At 57.2% G+C, this 22968-nt stretch overlaps 1 protein-coding gene across 1 annotated transcript in view; it reads right to left on the bottom strand.

Annotated features, from left to right (window-relative positions):
- The window catches only part of EPHB1 (EPH receptor B1), a 458872-nt gene that overhangs the window by 275575 nt on the left and 160329 nt on the right, over positions 1 to 22968 (bottom strand). The gene's annotated exons all lie outside the window — the stretch shown is intronic.

Genomic DNA, 22968 nt, shown 5'->3' with positions numbered 1-22968 from the left:
GGTTTTAGACTTGATCCTGGGAGAAATGGCAGGACCTACCGAGAGGCTCCAAGAAGGCTGACGGGATCGGCCTCACTTTCTGGAAAAGTCCCTGGGGCAGCCGTGTGGAAGATGAGGGGCCAGCACAGGAGTCAGGAAAATTAGAGACGCCTCAATGGCAGTGGCCTGTGGTAGGAGCGATGGAGAGAGAGGAGGAGTCCAGAGACCGTCAGTGGAGCGGGCAGAGCTTGGGGAGGGACACCATGGCGGGGGAGAGGACAGCTTGGCCGGCAAAGTTTTGAACGACACCCCGCAGGCGCCGCCTCCCCAGAGGGTCCTCATCCGGGTAGAGACCGATGGTGAGTCTCCTGGCAGTGCCAGGCTCCAGCTGGGCTTTTGCCCGCTGCCTGAGGACCCTGGGCACAGGCCCGGCGCTGTGCGGAGAGAAACAGAGCGTGGGCAGGGTCTCCTGCCTCCCCTTCCTTCACTAGTAGAACCGTCCCCAGCCTGGCTCCGGGGGCGGGCGGCTGTTTCTTCTCTTGGGGACAAAGGGCTCGGGGCAGATTCCAACGTCCACGGGGCTCAGGGCTGCTACTCTCCAGCCTCCTGTGGAGCAACCCTTTGGGCTCCAGAATCATCTCGGGAGAAGAGAAGAACCCATCCTTCCAATAGTGGGGGGAAGAAACCAAGGAGGCAGGAGGACAACAGCAGAGGGGGCACGGGGAGGGAGCCCGGAGGAGCAGCGCAGCCCGGAGAAGAGCAGGGCTCAGCCTGACTGCAGCCGGGGAAGGGGGCTGTGGTCAGGTTAGTGAGACAGGGGTAGCGGGCGTGGGGGCGGCACGACTAAGAGGGGGTTCTGCTTCCAGAAGGTTCTGCCAGGAGCAACCTCAGCCTCGCTGTCTTGACACCAAGCACGGGAAGGAGAGAACGGGGCCCTGCTGTGGGGGGGCCGGAGGTGGCCTTCAGAACGCAGGTGCAGGAGCCCCTTCCTAGGGGGAGGAGTTTGCTGTAGGCCCAGCCCATCCCTCTCCGGAGCACACCTTTGCCAAAAGAAAAAAAGGCCGGGAGTCGGGATGTTCTGGGACTTTCTCCTTTGCATCCCGGGCCACTGGCCGACAGCACCCAGGCAGCATGAGGCTCGAGCTGAAAATCTCCCCAAGCGCTCCCCTGAGAGTCTTGGCTGCCTCAGCACTTCCGCGCCTCTGCCCCTCCACTCTGAGCTTTGAAGGCGTGATTGCAGATGAAGAGCCTACAAAGACATTTCCCCCGTGTGGGAACCAGGGAGCAGAAAAGAAGGTTGCCCAGTTCTTCAGATTTTTTATTTTGATAAAACTGGTTTGAACTAGAAGTGGGTGCCCTCCAGGGCCTACATTTCAAAGGAGAACGCTGAGCCCCCGAGTGCAAGGCTGCAAAGCAGCCACTTACTGGGAGGTCGGGTGCAATCGCGGAGGAGACTTCCTGGGGCTGCCGTCTTTATCAGGAGGGTTGTTTTTATTAGGGCTTTCGTTACAAAGTTTCATAAGAGTTGAATGACAAGCCCTGACCGTCTTTTCCTGCACAAGCCCTGTTATTCTAGAGTGCAATTTTGCAGAACAGGAGGTTGTTTAGGGAAGTCTATAGCGCATTATAGAAGAAATGCCTGCACGAGGCTGGTGGTACAGACACCCGGAGGAGACAAGAGGACTTCTAGAGGAAGCGACCCCTCAGCTAAGATCGACAAAACGAGAAGTTAGCCCGGTGAAAAGGGGCAAGAATGTTCCAAGTCACAAATATCGACTGTTCTGCAACGACATCTAGACGGTATTAGGATGCTGGCAACTAGGCTGAAGGCTCCCGGTCCGGCACCCAGGCTCCCATGCCCCTTCCAGGGGCCAGTCTTTTCACTGGTGCAGAGTAGTCTTCACACCCTGGTGCTGCCAGGTGGGGGCCCGCACTGCCCAGACCCCAGGGACGACGCACACGCCCCCCCGACCGCCTTCCTGGGAACCAGCCCGGCCAGCGGTGCTCGTGGAGCCGGCCCGGGAGGCTGCCCTCCCAGCGCTGGCCAGGGCTGTGCTGGGCTGCAGCGCCCAGAGGCGTCGCAGCCCCCAGAGGCGGCGCAGCCCCCAGGAGCCTGGCAGCGGGAGCTGGCTAGGTGGCTGCTTCCCGAGAGCCCTGAACTCATGGCTGCGGCTGACCACGGCTCATGTCTGCACAACAGGACAGCTGGGGACAGCCAAGCAGCCCAGCCCAGCCGGGGCCCGCCTCTGAGCAGGGTGCCAGGACCTTCAGGCGGGCAGCACCCTACTTCCTGCCTTCAGTCTCCCTTCGCCCGACAGCCCCACCTCGTCGCTTGATTTGTTTCTACATCTCCTGCCTCCTTCCAGACAAGCTTTCCCGCAGCCTCCAGGCCCCGCTGTGCACACACACCCTCCAGGAGGCCAGTTGTTTACCTCCCCTCCCTGCTCCTCTTAGATTTCTCTATGGCCCCCTCTTTACAAATAGTAAACAAAGAAGACCACCGGCCTTGGCTAGCTCTCATCGCTCCCCATAGGGTGGTCTCATCCTTAGGGGAGGATGGTGGTAAAGGCCCTGCTTCGTGGGAGGGTTAAACGAGACGGTGCGGGCGAAGGCCTCGGCATGGCCCGACGCCCAGCGCAGCGGCTGCGTGGGGGAGGAGATGAGCCCCCGCTTGCACCCCTGGAACTGCCTCTGACACCAGGGGAGTCCCCACCACCGCCCTTCTTCCCAAGCCTGCCCTCCAGGCCGGGGTGCCCTGCAGCCCGCCCGGGCTCTCTCTCTGCAGGTGCTCTTCACCCACAGCCTCAAAGCCAGGCCCGCAAGCGGGGCCTCCGCCGCCACCAGATGCAGGCCTCTGCACGGAGGACAGCCCCCGCTCATCCGATTTGGCATCTGAGGTCCCCGAGCTCTCCGAGGCTCTGGAAAAGAGTTTCCAGCACCGACTCAATAGAACAAAGTCAATAGCTTTTGAAACAGCTTTCTTCCTACATTTAAAAATAAGATCATGAAAAGTCCCCCGGAAAAATCAATGCTGGCTTTTTAAAACTCCGAGTCGATAGGACGTGTGAAAGTTCTCATTAAGACAGAGGTGGGGGAAGTCAGAGAAACAAGGGTGATCAAAAGGGAGGGGAGGGAGCGAGGCAGGAAGAGAAGAGGGAAACGGGGAGCTGAGCAGTGGCCAGGGATGAGGGGTGGAGCGGGGAGGAAGGAAGGAAGGAGCGTGGTGCGAAGAGCAGCTCGACCAGCAGGGAAATACAGCCTTTCCTCCACAGAGGCACGGAAACACCGCGACCCGCAAGAGAAGATCCCCTCTGGGGGCTCATGGTGCACCTTGGAGAGTTGGGGGACAGAGAGTGGGGGCACAGATCTGCAATAGGCTGAGACACAGGTGTGAGCACGGAAGTCAGTCCTTACTCCAGGTGGTGCCTGGAGCAAGAAATCAAAAAGTCTTTCTAGGGAAGTGGACTTTGTTTAGGGCGTCCGTCTACTACATGGCAGGTCCGCAGTCCAAACCCCGGGCCTCCTTGACCCATGTGGAGCTGGCCCATGCGCAGTGCTGATGCGCGCAAGGAGTGCCCTGCCATGCAGGGGTGTCCCCCGCGTAGGGGAGCCCCACGCGCAAGGAGTGCACCCCGTAAGGAGAGCCGCCCAGCGTGAAAGAAAGTGCAGCCTGCCCAGGAATGGCACTGCACACGCAGAGAGCTGATGCAGCAAGATGACGCAACAAAAAGAGACACAGATTCCCGTGCCGCTGAGAACAACAGAAGCAGACAAAGAGGAACACGCAGCAAATGGACACAGAGAACAGACAACTGGGGCAGGGTGGGGGGAAGGGGAAAGAAATAAATAAAATAAATCTTAAAAAAAAAAGTCTTTCTAGAAGACCGACGTAGGTAGGCCTGGAAGGGTGCAGCTGAATGAAATTTGAAGTTAGGTGGAAGGAGGGGGTACAGCATGCCCTGTGAGGGCTGGAAAGAGTATCAGCTAATGCATACTGACCACTCCGCAGGAGCCAGCAGTGTCCTACGCACGCACGTTACAAGCATTAACTCGTTTAATTTCCATAAGAAGTAGGTTACTCTTGGGCCCATTCTACAGGTGAGGAAACCGAGGCCCTGAGAGGCGAAGGTCATCCAGCTGGTGGGTGGCAGCTCCAGGGTCCTCACCAGGCCGGGCTCAGGGCCTGTGGGGAGTGTGGGTGTATGCACGCACGTGTCCCTCAGTGCTCGCCTGAGAATTCGTGATGAGTCCTGGAGGCAAAGGGCAGGCTGCAAGAGCTTCTGAGCAGGGGGCCCCTGGCTCAGCCTGGGCGTTAGGCAGGGGACAGGAGAGGGAAGCTCGGGAAGGGCTCGACGAGAAGGACAAAGGCGCCGGGCAGGCAGCGCGGCCTCCGGCCCAGGCGCAGCCCTGGATCACTCGCAGCACTCTGGGGAGGCCGCGCCTCCAGCCGGATCACCTGCTGTCCGATGGCCTCCGGGCCGTCTCCCCGCAGACTGTTGCTCGCTCTTTTCCAGGTCTGTCCACGCTTCCCGGCAACGTCTCCTAAAGGGGTACAGCCCACTCTCCCACTCGGGCTGGAGCCTGGAGCGGCTGCAGTGCTGTCCATCTGCTGGGAGTAAGGGTCCCAGAAATGCTTTCTCCAGGATTCCTTGATGCCTCCGCCCCACTCCATTCCCCCACTGCTGGGCATTTTAATTCTGCTCAGGTAATTCCTGTTTAAGACCCGAATACAGACCAGGAGAACTTCTTCCACCCGGTTCCCCTTCCGCTGCCAGACCTACAGCTGGCTCCCCCAAAACAAAGAAGCAGGGACCCTTCCTGCTGGACGGGAGCCCGGGACTTGCTTCGGGCCTTGTGGTCCACCGGGCCGTCACCAGCCGGGGTCCCTGACTTGCTCCCCGGGGGATAAGGGAGCTGGCCAACACAGCGGGAGCCAACAGTCCCTCTGCAGCGCGTCTGCCCTTAGAGCACCTGGGACCTGGGCATCGCTCCACGACGTCCACAAGCACCCCGACTACAAAGGGCACCGGGGGGCAGCCCAGTGCCCACAGCCCACCCGCAGCCCGGCGCACCTGGGCACCAGATGGGGCCTCTCGATCCGACTCCAAATGCTTCTGCAGATGGAGCTGTGTGGGGAGCAAGAAGAGCTGGTCTGGGCCCCCCGGAGCCCAGGGTGGGGGACAGGGCAGAGGCCGGGAGGGGGTGCACGGGCGGGCAGGGACCCAGCCCTGGCAGAGCCGCCTGGCCCACCAGACACAGGCGCCAAGCAGGGCTGTCACAGCAGGGGCGCAGGGACATGTCCCTCTGCCCTTCACATTCACACCCCGTGGGATAGACGCTCGCAGCACTGCAACGGGAAGTCCAGCGACACCTGAGCACAGTGCCCCACTACCCAACCAGCCTGCCTCCAGGGTGCCACACGTGACACATTTCAGAGACCCCAGGACCGTCTCCCAGCACAACACGGAGCATGCCTTTTGTGTTCAAAGCGTTTATTTGTTGAACACAAACATTTAGAGCATACCACAGTTTCTGTAATCCTGTTTTGGCAAGACTTCATTTTTTAAAAAAAGTGTGTGTGTGTGTGTGTGTGTGTGTGTGTGTGTGTGCTTTTAGAGAAAAGGTCCAGGCGCTTCTGTGTGGTTTAGCAGCCCTGAGCATCGTACGTACTTACTCAGCACAAGGATGCTCTGAAGCGGGAGGAAGGTGGGGGGGTGGAGCAGGGACAGCCTCTCTGGGGTGCGTCTTCTCCCAAAGAAACCACCGAGGCAGGTATCAGCCCAAGGAGGGAGAAGAGGAAGGACAGCCCCTGCGAGCCTCTGTTTCTGATTTGTAAATAAGACCATCGTTTAAGCCGGTAATGTTTAGGGGGAAAAAAAAGAAAAGGCAAAGAAAGAGGAAAACATTTCAGCCAGCTCCTCTTAGACTTCCTTCCTGTGAATTACTGCAATTGTTACTGGGTGTCTTCATTAAAGTATAATTTAAGAAACATTGCAAGGTGTGCTCCCTCCTCTCTCCAGGCTGATGACTCAAAATCAGCAGCTCCTCCCACTGAGCTGAAACAGATTCACCAAAAGGGAGCACGAGGAGAGTGGGTCCACGCAGCGCTTGGAGAGGAGCCAGGAATAGGAGACGTCAGTCGGCTTTTCTGGAAACAAACACAGTGTGAGCAGATTCCCAACAGGCCAGGAGCCTTAGCCGTTTGGAGAGCATGGCACAGCAGGGCTGGCTGAAAGCAAGGCTGCTGGCCGGGACCCTGGGCCTGTGGTGGAGAGGGGTGGTCTCCAGCGGGGCTGGCTCCTCTGCACCAGGTGGGCAAGAGGCAGCTCCCTGTGCACCTGCTTCCCATCAGCCCTCAGCACCCGGGTCCCGACACCCCACACCCCTAAGGAAGCACCTGCTCTCTGAATGGCGTGTCTGCCGTGCCCCTGCAGCCTCCCACGGCCGTGAGGCCCCTCCCCGTCCATGCCACCAGACTGCTGTCCCCAAGCGCCCCCTCCGAAGAAACTGCAGGCGCGCAGTGCCACGCGCGTCCTCTGCCTGCTCCTGGAGAGGCCGCCCGGCTGGAGCCCAGGAGGGGGCAGAACCAGAAGGGGCACCGCCGCGGGGGAGGAGCCGCTGAGCCCCGCTTACTGGCCGCCCTGCTTTCCTCCAGTCATGCCCTGCCTTTGTGCTTGTGCTTCTCGGATTCCCGCAGCCTTGCTCATTTAAGCCTGTCGCTGGAACCGAAGCCCCGTGAGCCGGCTGAGGGCCTCCCTTCTCCCTGGCTTTGCCCCCTCGCCCGCTCTCCTGCCTCGCCCTGGCTCTGCCAACCACCAGCTTGAGAGCGGATTAGAACTTACGATAACTTTCCCAGGGCATTAGAGCACTTTCTTCCTTTCCAGGGGGTACGAGAGTGAGAAAAGGATAAAGCTTAAATTTCAAGGAACAAATACTTTAAGACTGAGAGGGAAAATGGTTTAATTACTTAAGTTCTTCCTAGCCTCAACAGGACGGTGGCCAGGCGGGCGAGAGGAGAGGCCCTTTGACCTCGGGAGGTAGGGAGGCAGGTGCTGCCGCCCCGCTGCCCGTCCGTCTCCTTCTGCTGCCAGGCCAAGGAGCCAGTCGCTCCGTTCATCAGCTGAGCCTTCGGGGCACATCAGTAAACAGAACCCCACCCCTTCACATCTGTGCCCGCACACTCTCAAAGACTCCTGCTCTCGTTCATGAGCAGGGGTATTTGTCTCATTTACCAATCAGCCTACCTTCCAGAATAAACATAATGAGTAAGAAAGCTGCATAGCGTCTCAGAGGTGATAAGTGCCATGGAGGAAAACAGCAGGTGCGAGAGGCGGAGGGCTGCTGCAGGCCGCTTACCCGGGCGTGGGGTGCTCAGGGCAGGTGTCACTGAGGTGGCGACGTTCGCGCAAAGCCGTGAGGAAATGGGGGAGCCGCCAGGCAGTTCCCTGACGCTGGAACAACGGGCTATCGCCAGGCAAAAATAATAATACCATGAGCCCCTTATCTGACACAAAAGTCATCACGGCTCTAAACGAAAAACATAAACTATAAAAATTGTAAGAGGAAATCTCTGTGACCTGGGATTAGGCCACAGATTCTTGGATATGATACCAAAAGCATAACCCGTAATCTAGGTCAATTGAAAAATAAATTGATTGGATAAATAGAAATAAATGGGGAAATGGACTCTGGCAAAATCACAAGTATCTGGTTTGTACAAGACGCTGTTCAGAGAAGAGACAAATTATTAAAATATTTGCAAATCACATATTCAACAAAGGTCTTATATCCAAAATATTTAAAGAACTCTTAAAACCCAAAAGTAAAGAAACAGCCTAATTAAAAATTGGACCAAAACTTTGAACACACATTTCACCAAAGAGGATAAACGGATGACAAATAAGCACATGAAAGCTATTCAGGATCATTAGCCACAAGATGAGGTTGAAACCACAACGAAATACCAGCACACACCCCTTAGAATAGCTAAAATTAAAATTACTGGCAACTGCAAGTACTGGTGCATCTGAAACTTCCATAAATTACTGGTGGGAATGTGAAACGGTACACCCTGGAAATCAGCCTGGCAGTTAAATATACAATATTTCACCCTGGAAATCTGCCTGGCGGTTAAGTATACGATTTCCCTATGACCCAGCCATCCCTCTCCAGGGTATTTACCCTAATGAAAGAAAAACTCTGTCCACACAGAAACCTACACATGAATAATTACAGCAGCTCCATTCATAATCATCAACAATTGGAAACCATCCAAATGTCCTTCCACAGGTGAGTGAATAAGCAAACTATGACACATCCACACCACAGAACACTATTCAGCAATGAAAATGAACAAACCATTGAGACAGACAGTGACGTGGGTGAATCTCGAAATAATTGCGAAGAGGGAAAGAAGCCAGTCTCAAAAGGCCGCACAGGGTACGACTCCACTTATAAAGTCAACACCAGTCATCGACTGCTGGGGGTGGGGGAGGGCGTGGCCTGAGGGGACAGCACCCGCTGTGACCGAGTTCTTTCTCCTGAGTGATGGGGGTTACATGAACCTGCACATGCAAATTCATAGCTCTGTCCACTCGGAAGAATCAAATTTTCTGAATGACATTTTTAAAAAGTAAAATTAAAGTCACAATTCTTTTTTAAGAATTTAATCTTGCAATGGTCAAATTGGACAAACATATCCATTTACGACTAGATGGGTAACTTCCATTCTCCTCAGAGACTCTACTTTAAAATATGTTATGTACCTATGACCCAGGTCATGTGTTCCAAGTCTCCTTGATGTTTCCTGGGTCTCTCTAAAATTACCATAGACTTCCCCTAATTCTCCTGTGTTTCAAGAGAACCAGTGCCAGATACAGATGGAAAATTACCCTCTGGCTTGTTTAATAATAAAAATGTTGAGAATATCAACATCCGTTTTCGAACCTGTACGATGTGCCGAGAACTTTGCGAAGCTCTCCACGTTAGATCCTCATGGAGCCCTCACAGCAAACAGCTGTGACGATCCGCGTGCTCACATCACCTATTACATGGAGCAGGGAGAACAAGTCCACAGAAGGCTCTCTGCGAACAAACGCGGAGCCAGGGTTGAGCGGCCCCAGTCCCGCCCTCGGCTCACGGCAGCCGCACATCGCTGGCCGCTTTCTCAGCAGCTTCTTACCTGGCAAGGCACGTGTGACATGGACTCATCTCGGGCAGGGCTGAGAGGGGCTGCACTGAGGCTCCAGGAAGACACACCATCCCCATGGGTCAGAGGCAAGTCCACTGAGCCTGGACTCCCAAAAAAACAGTTCTATGGCCTTCTGCTTAGAGGCAGAATCAGGATACCCCCAGCGGCCAGCAGGACGGTTCTCTCATCTCACATGTAGCCATCACTTAAACAGCTACCAGTGAGAGAGAATGAAATGCGTATAAACCTTTCTTTCCAGGTTCTATTTCTTTTCCCGTCTTCCTCCATGACTGGCTGGTATCAGTGGGTACCATGATGAGGCTTCTTCTCTGCTTATTCCTGTTTGTTTCCTCTTACAAGAAATCAGAACATGACCTCATTTATTCAGTGCACAAGGAACCTAGTTCAGCCCTGATCCGTCTGGGTTATCAGTCCACACATCATATACCCAGAGAAAACAGACCTCGAGGAAGACACCAGGCACCTCCTGACTGCCAGCTTTCCAGCTCAGCCCCCTTGTACCTCCAGGCCGTCAGGGGGAGTTTGCTGAATGAATCCCAGGGTCGTTCCCTGGTCGCCGTGGTGTCAGGAACCTTCTGTGAGTGTGAAGCGGGTTTGAAGAGCTCAGGGTCACAGTGGAGCCCTGTCCTAAGACAGGCAGCCAGCACTTCAGCACCAGGCATCAAGGCTGCTCTTGGCAGATGTTAAGGACAGGGGGTTCAAATGGGAAAAGAAACCACTCAGGGGACCAAGAAGAGGAGTGAGTGAAAAAAGAAGCAGAGTCTTGACTTGCCAGGGGCTGTTTTCCAAGCCAGGACTCCCTGGTGACTCACCTGCTCGGCCGGGGAAGCTCCCCTCTCAGCGGGCTCTGTCTGGGAAGAAAAGCCACAGGTTTCCCCACTCTCTGTCAGTCAGAATGAAAATGATCAATAAAGGATATATTTAAAGGTCCCAAAATAAAGACTCTTGTTTACTGGGCTATTAAGAGTGAAAACGATAAAGAGGAGCTGGGATAGGCAGAAGCCGGCAGTAGGAGTTTACGAGAAACGCACTTTTTCCTGCTTCTCCCTCTTTTATGGTGGGAAGTTAAAGCCCCCTTAGCCATTCTACGGACGCTTTGTTGCTTATTTTGTTGCACTCTCCCTCCCGAGCCCCTTCAGGGCCTCCTCCCGTCTTTCCTGCCTGGCTCTGAAGGCGGCCGGTTCGCGGGGTCTGGCCTCTCCGCTGTGCCCCTTCCAGCCTCCCTTTCATTCTCCTGCTAATTAGCAATTGCTTTTTTTTTTGTATATACATGTTCAAAGACAGAGAGCAAGGGAGAGCGTGAAAGGGAGAAAGCAAAGGTCTGTGTGGAAGGAGCGCGCAGACGGCCTCTCCCACAGCCCCTCCGTGGGCCCCGCACCCGTGTTGGCAAACAGCGTACAACATCTGGGGAGTCCTCCATGGCCCAGGAGGCAGGGCCAGCACACAGCCACAGGCAGGACAGAGGGGCTGGCCCTGGGAGGAGCCAGGCTAGGGAGGGGATGGGCGAGGTCCCAACCAAGGCCACCAGCCCGCGGGACCGCCCGGGAGGCCCGTCTGCCGCCGCCTCCAGGATGCAGCAGCAGCAGGTGCACGGAGCCCAATTCTGCACCTCCGACTTAGGTGCTGGCGCTGACAGTTCTCTGGGCAGCAGACCCTCAGTTCCCAAGGAAGGGGGCAGGGGTCTGAGGGTCCCCTTTGGCCACATTTAGACTCTACAGGTGGGCAAGGAGTGGGCAGTAAGCACACCGCGATGGGGGTCGGAGAAAGTCTCTTTGGGAAGGCCATCCCCAAAGATGAAACCGGCCCCCAAAGTTATAGAGCTGTCATTAAAGGACATTTTTAATAAGTGGGCAGGGTAGCCCGGCAGAGACACGCCTAGAGGAAGAGGAGCACGGCAGCTTTTGCCATCGGGGCCGAACCACCTGGCTGGTAGAGTTACCAACCAATCTCTTTTCTGTACTTCCAAATTTGAGTGTGTTAAATTCAACAGTGAACATCTCTGGCTGCGGGTTCTTAACTAGTAGCTGAAATGAAAGATTTAAGCTATTTTAGAAATAAAAGGGAGCGTGAAACATTTCTCTTAAACCAAGAATAATAAAAAAATGGGGTCAAATAAGTTGAAGGAAGCAAAGTATGCTCCAGAAAAACAAAGAAATGAGAACAGAGAAGCAGAGCATTCTACACAGCCACTAAAAAAAAAAAGTAATTGTTCTTTTTAATTAATGATCTTATTTTTAAAATGTGTGATTATATGTTGGCAATTTTGATGGGAAAAACCACTCGCAATATTTGCAACTGATTTCAATGATAAAGACTGATTTCCTTTATTCCTTTATTTGAGGATATATAAAATTCACTTTATTGCAGTTAGCATGCAAACAGGTTCCTAGGGAAAATATAAAAACAACTAATGAAAAAAAAAAACAATGAATGGAAATAGCCATCCATTCATTAAAATTCTACCAAAGAAATGTCTTTCTCTTTTTTCTCATTTCAAGTCAAGTCCAGAGAGAAGACAGACAAGAGAACAGAATATATGGAGGCAAAGAGAAGAAAATAGGGGAGCCCCAGCTGTCTTGGTGGCTGGTCTTGGTTGGGGCCGTCCCGCAACTAAGGCAGGAAGATGGCGGCTGCACAGAAGACGAAAAAGTCGCTGGAGTCGGTCAACTCTAGGCTCCAGCTTGTTATGAAAAGTGAAAGTACGTGCTGGGATACAAGCAGACTCTGAAGATGATCGGGCAAGGCAAAGCGAAACTAGTGATCCTCGCCAACAACCGCCCAGCTTTGAGGAAATCTGAAATAGAATACTATGCCACGTTGGCCAAAACTGGTGTTCATCACTGCAGTGGCGAGAATATTGAATGGGCACAGCATGCGGAAATACTACAGAGTATCTACTCTGGCTATCATTGATCCAGGTGATTCTGATATCATTAGAAGCATGCCAGAACAGACTGGTGAAAAGTAAATCATGTAAAAAATATTCTTTAATAAAGCTTGTTTTAAGAGAAAAAAAAAAAAGAAAACAGGGGAGACAAATTTGGCCAAAGAGACCGAGGGGTAGACAAACAGAATGAGTGAGAAAAGAAAAGCCATCAACGCAGGCATGTGTGTGAGAGACATAGAAACCGAAAGGAAACCCTGAAATTGCCTAATTCCCAGAAGAGACAAATTTTTGCCAAGTTCACGATTTGGCAGAGGCCTTGCATATTCCATACAATTTCAATGAGACGCTCTATCCATCTTGTGCAAAGAGCAGATTGTCATTTTCCAATTGAAACACACACGTTTCACTGACCTTATGTCCTCTGTCAAACGGAGACATCACCACCGACTTTTAGCCAAAGGGCTTTCGCAACGTGTGGGCTCACGACCACTCTGTTGTTTTGGTTTCCGACGTGTGCGCAACGTGTGGCCGTGTTGGCCAACAGAGAGGCAAGGCCTTTGCCCTCCCCGGCTGCCTCCTCCACTGGTCCCGCCGCCGTCACGGACTCACGCCCCGTTCCGGCCCGCCCTCTTCAGAGCGCCCTTAGCTTAATGCAGTTGGACGATTTCTCCGGCACCGTATCGCACAGCCTTCCTTCCTCCTCAGCTCACACCCTGCTTCCAGAAATCTTGTTTTCAGTGTGTTCTGTTTTGTTTTCATTTAACAGATGGCCAAGAGGAGGCACCGGGGATGTGGAAGCTCATCTGACGTGTCCCCTGCCAGGGAGGAGCTCTCCGCGGGGCGAGGGGGTGCGAGCGGAAGCTGGGCGCGGCAGTGGGAGGCGGTAGGTCTGGGACGGTGCCCTCAGCTCACTCCACGACCCTCCCGGTTCCTCCCCAGCCAGGGAGAAATGAACATAAATGCAGAGGCCGCTCGATGGCTCTTCTTCGGACACCTTAGTGAAGGCTTACCGCTCCGTCCCTTATATCTGAAACCCGACTTCCGTCAGAAATCAGAATGTGCCGCAAAGTGAATGCTGGCTCTTCTCTAGCAGGGCGAGCCAGCAGGCAACCCTAGTTGTCCCAGAGGCCATCAAGCCCTCCGTCACGTGACCTTGGGAAAGTTCCTCAGCTTCTCTGTGCCTCAGTGTCTTCAGGTGAAAAATGAGGATGACAAGGGCATGGAGCTTATGGACCAGAAGGGAGAATTTAAGAGGAAAAGACTTTGGCAAAGCACCTGGCATATAGTAAGTGCTCAATAAATGATGGCCACGCTGTTTCAGACTTTACTGCAGTCTGGAAGCCAGTCTGGAAAAGTTGGCTCCGCATCCCAGGTATAACCACCACCGTGACCTGACAGTGAAATGGGGACTATTCTGAAGAGAGCATGAGCTGCTTTCTTGGCTCGGGCACACAGGGAAAGGCCGCATTCTTTTCAAACATCGGTCATCCGCAAGGTATCTTTGTTGTTTTTTACCAGACCTACATGCCTAGTTTTTAATTTATGATTTTCTTTACGGGGACTCCTTTTATAAACTCGATGTATTTACTTCAGAGGCTCAGTAGTGAGGAGGGAAGAGAAGGAGGAAGGGGAGGAAAGAGGGAAACGAGGCGGGGAGTCGCCAGCCCGAGAGGGCCAGAGCGGCCCCTGAGCTGGACAACAGGCGAGAGCCATGGCCGTGGCGCAGCAGGCGGCTGGCCGGCGCAGAGGCAGCAGCTGCCGGCACAGGCGGGGCCTGCGCGACAGCCCTTTAGGAAGGAGCGTGTCAGGCCTGGGTGGCAGACCCTGGCCACGGGTGGGGCTGCTGGGGAAGGGGTGGCAGGTCCGGAAGAGGAGAGTGGGCTGGGACTGAGAGGACGGAGAGGAAGCCGGAGGACATGCGGACTCGGGCTGGTGGTTCTAGGAAGGGGCCCTGCTGGGGCCTCGCCTGGGTGAGCGGAGGCCGGTGGGCCCGGACGGAAAGCTGGGAGAGTAACAGGACGGACAGAAGGGCGAGCGCTGAGCCATGGACACGTGGGGCAGCGCGGGGCCACTGGAGTGCTGGGGGCCCCGGAACAGGCCGAGGGGCAGGAGAAGGAGGGGGGAGCGAGGTGCGTTTCCACCAAACCGGGCCGCGTGGGTTTTCCTGAGATGGACGTGCGAACGGCAGGGGCCTCGAGCAATGGGTACTTGCACTCCTCTGGGAAACACCAAGACAGGGGTGAGGCGTGTGTGCAAATGCCTTGGTGCTAGAGAAGGGCAAAGAACACCGAAGGGGGGGTGTGGGGCAGGGGCAGTGCAGGGGTGCCGGGCCACATGGGCCGCACACAGGCGACACGCTGTGGCAGCACACGCTCGCCCGATTCAATGGCACGTTACGCAGGAAAGCTTGTGTCGCCGACTCTGAACTGGGTAATTTATGGAACTTTGAGATTTGCAATGTCCCTCATAGCGAGATAAATGCAAATTAAAACTGCAGTGGGATGCCATTTTTCACCTATCATATTGGCAGAGATAAAAATGATTGAACTTTTACTATGTTGGCAAAGGTAGAGGGGGCAGGAATGCTAGTACATTGTCGGTGGGAGCTCAACCTGGTAGAAAACGATTTGTTTTGGAGGACAATTTGGGAGAACCTATCAAAATTAAAAATTCATGCACTCCGATTCAGCAATTTTACTTTTAAGAATTTGCTGCATTCCTAGCTCTTAGAAAAGTGCTTGACTCATGGAACTACCTCAATAAATATTCACTGAATAAATAAATTAATGAATGTATCTCACAGATAAATTCATACGTAAGTGCAAAGATGAATGTACAGGCTGTTTGTTGCGACCTTTCTTTTTACTTTTTTTTTTTTGGAAATGGCAAGACAAGGAGGAAACGGAATGTATATCAACGAAGGAGCCATTAAATAAAGTAAGATATATCCACATAAGGGACTATTCCACCATCACTGGAAAGAATGAGACAGATCTGCGCGTGGGAAAACTACTATTAGCATCAGTGTTTCGTGGGAAAGAAGAACCAAATCTCGGTGAACACGCCTGAGCAGGACGCCCCCTGTGGGTGGGGAGGGGTACATCTACGTATTTTGAGGGTGCAAATGCATCACCTCCCTGCAAGAAAGCAGGAGTAACCTAACAGTGACGGGCCCTGCTGGAGGCCACCATGGGGAGAAACTTACATTTCACGTGTATTACCTTTTCAGAACAGCTCTTAATTTAAAAAGGGGCAGGGGTGGGAGTTGGGGCAAGATTTACATAAAAGCAGGGGCCAGAGTGGAAGGCAGATGGGCTCAGGGCTGCAGCGGCTGCCTGGAAAGCAGGCCCTGTCCCGCTGCCGAAGGTGCTCGCACGCAGGCTGGGGCCACCGAGGCAGAGCGCTGCCCGTAGAGGCTCTCTCGAGCCAGGGAACCCCTGCTCCGCTGGTCCTCCAGGGAGCAGCGACCCCCTCCCTCAGCCCTGCAGCCCCCGGGGCGCCGTCAGGGGCCACCTGGCTGTGCTGGGGGTCCTGTAGTCCCTGCCTCGCTGTCTTCCCTGGGCTGCTGCGAGCCTCCTCTTACTGGCGCTCCGTGCCTGCCTCCTCCTGTCTCAGGTCTACCCAGCAGCCACGTGGGTTTTCTGTGTGTTTATTTGAGGTATCGCGGGCGGGGATCAAACCCAGGACCTCGCGTGTGGGAAGCCGGCGCTCAGCCACTGAGCCACGTAGGCTCCCCTGAGTTGCTTTGTCGGTGGTTTGCTTGTTGTTTTGTTTTTAGGAGGCATCAAACCCGGGACCTTCCCGTGTGGGAAGCAGGCGCTCAACCACTTGAGCCACGTCCCCTGCCCACATGGGTGTTTAAAGATGTTTAAATCAGAGCAGTCACTCCACTACGTCAAACCCTTTGAATCCTCCAAACACTGTTCTTAACAAAAACTCTTGGACTACGGCCCACAAGAGCCGGCTGGGCCAGCTCCTGGCTCCCTGCCCCATCCCCACCTCCTGGCTCCCCGCCCCGCCTGCCCGCCTGCGCCTCCCCGCGCCCGCACACCCGCTCGCCCGCGCTGTGCAGGAGCGCCCCCCCCCCCCACCGCCCTTGGTGGCAGGCCCTCTCCTCCCGAGGGCTCAGGCTGTCCTCCTAGAGCTCAGGGCCTCCCCCGGCCCTGCTCCCGTCGTCCCGCAGCGCTTGGGCCTCCCTGGAGGGCGAGCTCCCGAGCACGTCGTGTCCCTCGCACCATCCCAGCACCTAACAGAGGGCCCCGCCCAGAGGCGCCCCCAAGCGACCTGAGGCATGAACAGGCACCAGCGCCCCGTCCCGGGCTGCGGACTCCCCCTGACAGAGGCCGGGGCCAGCCGGGGCTCCTGGCTGCTTCCCCACGGCCCTGCCCTCCGGCCTCCACGAAGGCCTCCTGAGGGCTGGCCCTGGCTTCCGGCCCTAGGATCCCAGCAGTGTCCTGAGGGCTCCCCAGGGGCCCCAAGCCCCTCGCCAACTTCTCAAGGGGCCTGCTGCAGCCGAGCTGAATTCCGGCACTGTCCCCGGCCACGCAGACGCGGAAGGATGCGCCCGGCACGCGGGGGTCCACAGTCGCCTCCCGCCCCAGGCACGCCAGAGGATGCACAGTCGCCTCTCACCCGTGGGGAGAGCACACGGGAAGGCGGGGGCTCCCAGACACCCAGGACGGCGGCGCCCAGGACCCAAAGCAGCCTTAGCCGTTCTTCCTCCACTAAACGACACCTCTGAGGATTTGCCTGCCCTGCTTTAGTAACGGTCCTCAAACCAAAAGGGCAAGTGCCTTACCAGAAAATAGGTGCTGGAGCTCTGAGCCCTGCCGGCCAGGGGTGGCGGACAGGACCTCCACAGGCAGAGCCCTCTTGCCTTAGGGAGAGGCGAGGCCGCCCTCTCAAGACCCCTCCCAGCCCTGGGGCACCACTTGCTCCTGGCTGAGATACCACCTTCTCCACTTGCCAGTCCTGGCCCCAACGCTTCCCAGTGCTCTTCAGCCCATTAGACAGAGGAGAGAACTGAGCCTCAGGGGTCCTAGGGCCCTTGTCAACACAGAGGTCAACGGCCAAAGCATGACGACCGGTCAAGCCCTCTGACCCCTCTGGGCAGGCTGGAGTCAGAACGTCTCGTATGCTGCAAACTGAAAATGGGAGGCTCCCCCCCTCGCAAGGGCTTTGTGCAGACATTTGTGTTACATTCAGCAGAAAGGACCACGCGGCTCCGGGGAGAGGGGGAGAGAGGATACGAAGGGAGTCGGGATGGCCACAGCCTGGACGAGCTGAGCTGCAGCCTTGGGGGCCCGTTAGACAGCCCCAGCCAGGCTCGACCTGCAGGCACACACGCGCACCCCCGTTCTGTGAGCAGGGAGCCAGGCTAACCTGCCGCCACACAGAGCCCTGGTCTCGTCCTTCCCGGGGAACCTGGGGTCTCCCCGAGGCCCCGTGCGGGCCTGGTTATCTGCGCCTAGCGAGGGAGCACGGCAGAGCTCTCCGGAGAAGCCCTGCTGCTTCAGAGGACAAAAACAGGATGGCGACGGTCAACAGAGGCCCGGGCTGACCGCGGAACACATAACTTCAGAGCACGGCTCCAGGGAGCCACCAGAAAGGGAAAAAACACAAGAGAAAACAAGGATAGCGCAGACCCAGGAGGGAGTATTTAGGAAGGGACATCCAAGAGAAGCTGGCCATCCCTGAGCACACGTGTCGCGCTGGAGGCTGGTCGATGTCAGCCGAGCCCAGTCCCGGGGCCATGGCAGGTGCCGTCCTGCACAGGCCGCAGCTGTGCCTGCCCTGCCACAGCCAGCGCGCCTCTCCGGGGCAGTGCCAGGACTCCTCCCTGAGCGTCCAGTCCACGGATGAACGACACAGCAGAGGAGAAGTCTCTCAGCAAGCCCCTGCTCCCACCCCAGGTCTGTAGCTTCGAGGAGATGAGGAGGGGAGGAAGTGGTGGCACCGGGACCCCAGCTGGACTCCTGGCCCAATGACACGAACCCTGTAATGACCACACGGTGCCTTCGTCGTCGCGCCTGATAACAGGTACTGCTAAAGCAACCATGACCGAGCTTAAGGCAAAACGTGGGCTTCCTCCCAAGGTGCCTCACCGCGGGGAGCGCGGCCAGATCACTGTCGCTCTGGCACGGACCTGGGAGAAGCAGGCCTCTCTGGGAGGTGCTGGTAGGATCTGGGTGCTTCCACCACACCCGCAGGGCTTAGGCGGAGCCGAGAGGAAAAGCCGAAGGCACCACGCAGAGCACGAGGGGCTCCCGGGCCCCTCCTCCCAACCCTGCGGCCTCCAGGCCTCCAGGGCACCCCCGCAGCTCCAGCGGCCCAGGCCTGTGTCACAGCCCTTCACATCCAGGCACTTCCATCCGAGGACTCTCTGGAGGGCGCTGGCAGGGCCGCCACGGGGAGCAGAGAGGCCCGAGGGCTTCCTAAATGAAGGGCCTGTGGGGACACCCCACGAGGCGGCTCACCTCATGGGGCTCCATGCTAACAGCTGTGGCCTCCCCGGGCACAGCCAGGGCCCCTGGGGTCTGGGGGGAGGCCGCCGGGGCTGTGGCAACGCGTCTCGCTCAGCCTACCGCCACCGGGGCAGGAGGGAGCAGAGGGGGCTCCTCTGTGCCCCGAATGTGGATGCCAGCCCCGCGGCCACACGCTCTCGCACGTGCATGCACACGCACGCACACGCGCCCGGGCTCCCCCACCTCCTCTTTCAGCACCCCAGCGTGGGAGGAGCAACCCTAAGGACGATGGAAACAGGCCTGGGAAACCTTTTTTTTTTTTTCAAGAAGCTCTGGATTAGACACACTTTTCTCAACTTTGAATCCTGCGGGTTTTCCATCTCAACCGCCCTAGTCTTATGAGGCGGCTCATCTCAGCCGCCCAGGTTGACAGAGGCACCGAAACTGCGGGAAGGTTCAAAACGTCTCTGTGGTTTCCAGGCATGAAGGCATTTGCGTGTCGGTGGACAAGAGGCCCTGGTTGGAGAGGGAAGGAGGAGAGGCGCAGGAGCCAGGGCAGAGAGGAGGCCTTTGGAAGACAGCAGGGGCGTGCCTGGGCTGAGAGGAGCGTGCAGCGGGGCCCTGAGCACGCCGGGGCTGCTGAGCCTCCCACCTGAGTCCCCGGCTTTGACAGCGCCCAAGGGGCCGGGCCGGGGGAGACGCCGGCACCTGCTCTCTTCTCCAGGACTGCAAAGGCTCTGCCCACGTCCAGGGTCGTGACTGACCTGAGAGTCGCTCCGCAAAGCCACAAGGACTCCCCGTGGGGAGCTGGATCATCGGTCGCCATCCCGATTTGCAGGCCCTGAGCAGGGCGTGGGGACCCTGCAGGCTCCAGCCACCGCTGTCGACAGCGGCAGCCCCTGGCCTTCTGGGGACAGTACGGAGTGACCTGGTGAGTGCCGACAGCTGCGGGGAGGGCGCTTGTTCCGCAGCCCTGGGATGGTCAGTGCCCTGCCTCTCGCTCCCCTGCTTCTGATGCCCACGCTGTGGTCCCTGGTTCAGAAGCCATCAACCCTTCTCAGGCTTGGGGGCTCTTCCCTGCCCACCTGGACCTGCAGGCTGCAGAGACCACCCACCTAGACCCCTCGTCAGGGCAGGCCACGGGAGCCACACCTGTCACACGCACGCTCACTGCCCGCTGTGCTGCCGAGGGAAGGCGGATGGCCCAACGCTGGCTGCACTGGCCAGGACCGCTTGCTGGGACTGGACAGGGCTCCATCTCTGGGGGCACCACCTGCCACCTTCATCCTGGAGGGTTATTCCCTTAAGCAGAGTCTCACGATTTGCTTTAGAGCTTAGGAGCTACGGCAGCTGGCAAGAGATGCCATTTGTGGCTTGCAGAGCGTTCTCACGCCCGTCATCCCACTTGACTGCCACACACCCAGGAAGCAGGCAGGGAAGACACGACTTCCCTGGAAAGGCCTTTCCTAAGACCACCCCTCTCTAGAATGGGCCTCTCCCACCAGGCGCCCCCCGTCCTCCTTTCCCCTCCACAGCCCCTCGCTGTTTTGCCCACGCCAGCTCCCTATGATGGCAGCCCCAGACAACCGGCAGTGGAGGCTCAGCGTGCGCCAAGGAGACCTCCAAGGCTGCCTGGACGCCCCAGGGCAGGGGCAGCATGGGGACGGGGTGGGGCCAGGAGGGCGGCGGGCGGCACGTGCATTCCCGAGGCCCAGCTCTGGCTGAAGGGGGGGCCATGCGGTGGCTCCTCCAAAGCATCGGACGCTGTGTCCTGGGAGGGGACGGCGGGGCCCCGGGGGCTGGGGAGCTGAAGCAGCTGGGATCCAGCTGCCCACAGGCCCCCCTGGCCCCCTCCAAAGGCACCCACCTGGGATTCGGCAGCCCCAGCCTTCTCACGGAGGCCAGGGGCCTGCCCGTGCCAGAGCCCCCCCCCCCCCACTGCCTGTCCCGCAGCCTCCGCCTGTCCAGCTGCGGGTGACACAGTATTTCAGTCACTGCGACGCCCAGACAGCTTGCTGGGAGCCTCCTCCTGGGGAGAGGCGAGGGCTCGGAGGCCACACAGAGGCTCTCCTTTGCCATCAACCTTAGCAGGGCAGGGGCTTGGGGGGCGTGTAAAGATTAAGCTGCAGTTTCCCATCAATGCACTATAGGACAGGCACTAAACTTGACTTGGGGCAGGTGGGCCATTTTCCTAGCAATGAGCATTTCAGGAAGACCAGCGTGTCACGGGGTCAAGGCCGCTGATGGGGTACATCAGCTCTGTGATACTGGGAGAGCTCAACCGGTGGGTGCAGAAAGGGTAAGTCTGAAATGGGCCCTTGGCCGAGCACCCTAGAAAGCGCGAGGCCGCCCCGCATCCTAGTCCTGCGTTCTCTCCACTGCACTCCCTCTGCTCCCACCCCACATCCTCTCCTCTCCCCGCCCTCCCTTCCATGGCAGGAGAAGCTCCAGGCCAGAACCGCTGCTTGCCTGCCAAGCTGCCTAATTGGTCTCCAAGTGCCTCTGCTCCGCCAGGCGACTGGCCCCTGAGACCCGGACAGGAGAGGGTTTAGCAGATGCAAAATGGCAGGCAAGAGAACATGGTTCCCTGCCCATCACGGAACTCTGTCCTTCCAGAAAAAGAACGTGTACCCGACAGCAGAAAGGATATTCCTTCCACCACTCCATCGCTTCAACACACGCAAGTGCCCAGATCCAAACACCCAGTGGAGGAGACATAATACTGGCCCAACTGTACCATCACAGGGCCTCCAGGGCCAGGCCCAGCCGGGCTCTGGGCACGTCGGTTCTCCAGGCCCTGCTGGGAGAGAGTAGCTCGAGTTCTTCGGGTCCACCAGGGGCAGCCAACCGAGGCAGGGCCGGTGTCGCTCACCCGTTCCCCGGCATCCGTCACCCAATGCCCCAGCCTCGTGGGAATGGCCGCATGGGGCAGGCCACCTCGCACGGCCGTGGAGGGCCACCAGAGAGCACAGGAAGAACCCGCGACGGGTGGGGAGCCTTCCCATGAAGACTCACCACGGGGGCCAGCCACAAGCTCTTCCACCCGCGCTGCCCACCCCCCACCATAGGGTGCAGGATCCTCCCACGGTCGCCTGAAGCCTGAAGACCCCCTTACCTCCCCCAGGGAAGGCCACAGTGAGTCCTGGGCGGGGAGGTCTGGCTTAGCCTTCAGGGCTGCGCCGCCAGTGACAAAGACTGCAGCTCCAAGCTCCTGAGCCAGGAGAAAGGGGACTTTTGACCCTCCCACGGCGCCAAGCTGAGCTGGGCTGCTGAGCCCCATGCCCCACGGTGCCGCCCGCCACGCCTCTCCTGACTCCCGCAGGTGCCACTAACCCGCGGCCAACGGCGCCTCGGAGACGGCCAAGTCATGATGCCCGGGGCTCGCCGCGTCGTCCACCCTCCGACGAGGCTGCAATAAGCAGTTTGTAAAATTAAGCCATTTTCATAATATCCCTTGACTAGGAACATGCACCGAACTCAGGAGGAGCGGCAGGTTGGGGCTGGGTGTGGAGAACGGAAAGAAACCACTTGGATTTACATATCTGTCCCCACAGGAGGCGACTGGCCAGCAGCACGGAGGGCACAACCAACCCCCCCACCTCCCCACCCCGAAAAGAGAAAACTTCCAATTAGTCCAAAGAAATGAGAGCCTGTTCCCAGAGTCCCAATTAAATCAGAACCAATCAATGCTTGCTCCGGTTCCTGCCGTTCTGCTCAGGAAATAATGAGAAAAATGAAAGAGCCCAAGCTAGTAAGTGCGGCGTGGCAGCCCTTTGAAGCTGGGAGAAATCACCGCCACAGCTGCCGCACCTGCGCATTTAAGAACCCAGCCTGATGCCTCGGTCCCCTCCAGACCCTGACAAACGCCAGAGAGGGCGCGTCCCACTCAACCCCCAACCAGCGGGACAAAGAGATGTGCCCTGGGACCAGGCCAGGCTGGTTTTAAAACGTCTGCATTGATCCATTACTTGATCTGGCACTCTTTCCCCTCTGTTTCCACATCCTCTATCATGGGTACCATAACCAAGAAATCCAATAAAGACACAAAGGCGCAGCTCTCCGCACTCAGCAGGCCTCAGAAAGGCTGCGTGGATGCCCCTGCCCAGATAATTAGCCGAGTCCGAAGGATCACAGAGCTCGTGGGTATTAACAAACCTGTGCTGGGTGCTCGGCCTGCTGGTGTCTGGGGACCAAGGTGAGGGGGAGTCACGCAAGAGCTGGATGGGGACTGGTGGGCATGGCGAGAGGGAGGCCAGCTGGCATGAGGCTCGCGCTAGAGAAGGAGGAGATGATACAGGCCCCAAGCACCAGGCTTTCCCCAAAGGACTGGTGCCAACCTAGAGATGCATGAAGGCCCACGTGGGCATTTCTGAGGTCCCCATGGGGAGCCCTGCTCCCATAGGAACCAGACCCTTGGAAGGACCCAA

This window comes from Dasypus novemcinctus, chromosome 4 (assembly GCF_030445035.2).
Source record: "Dasypus novemcinctus isolate mDasNov1 chromosome 4, mDasNov1.1.hap2, whole genome shotgun sequence".
NCBI classification, from domain to species: domain Eukaryota; kingdom Metazoa; phylum Chordata; class Mammalia; order Cingulata; family Dasypodidae; genus Dasypus; species Dasypus novemcinctus.
This window is presented reverse-complemented; position numbering and strand designations above follow the sequence as displayed.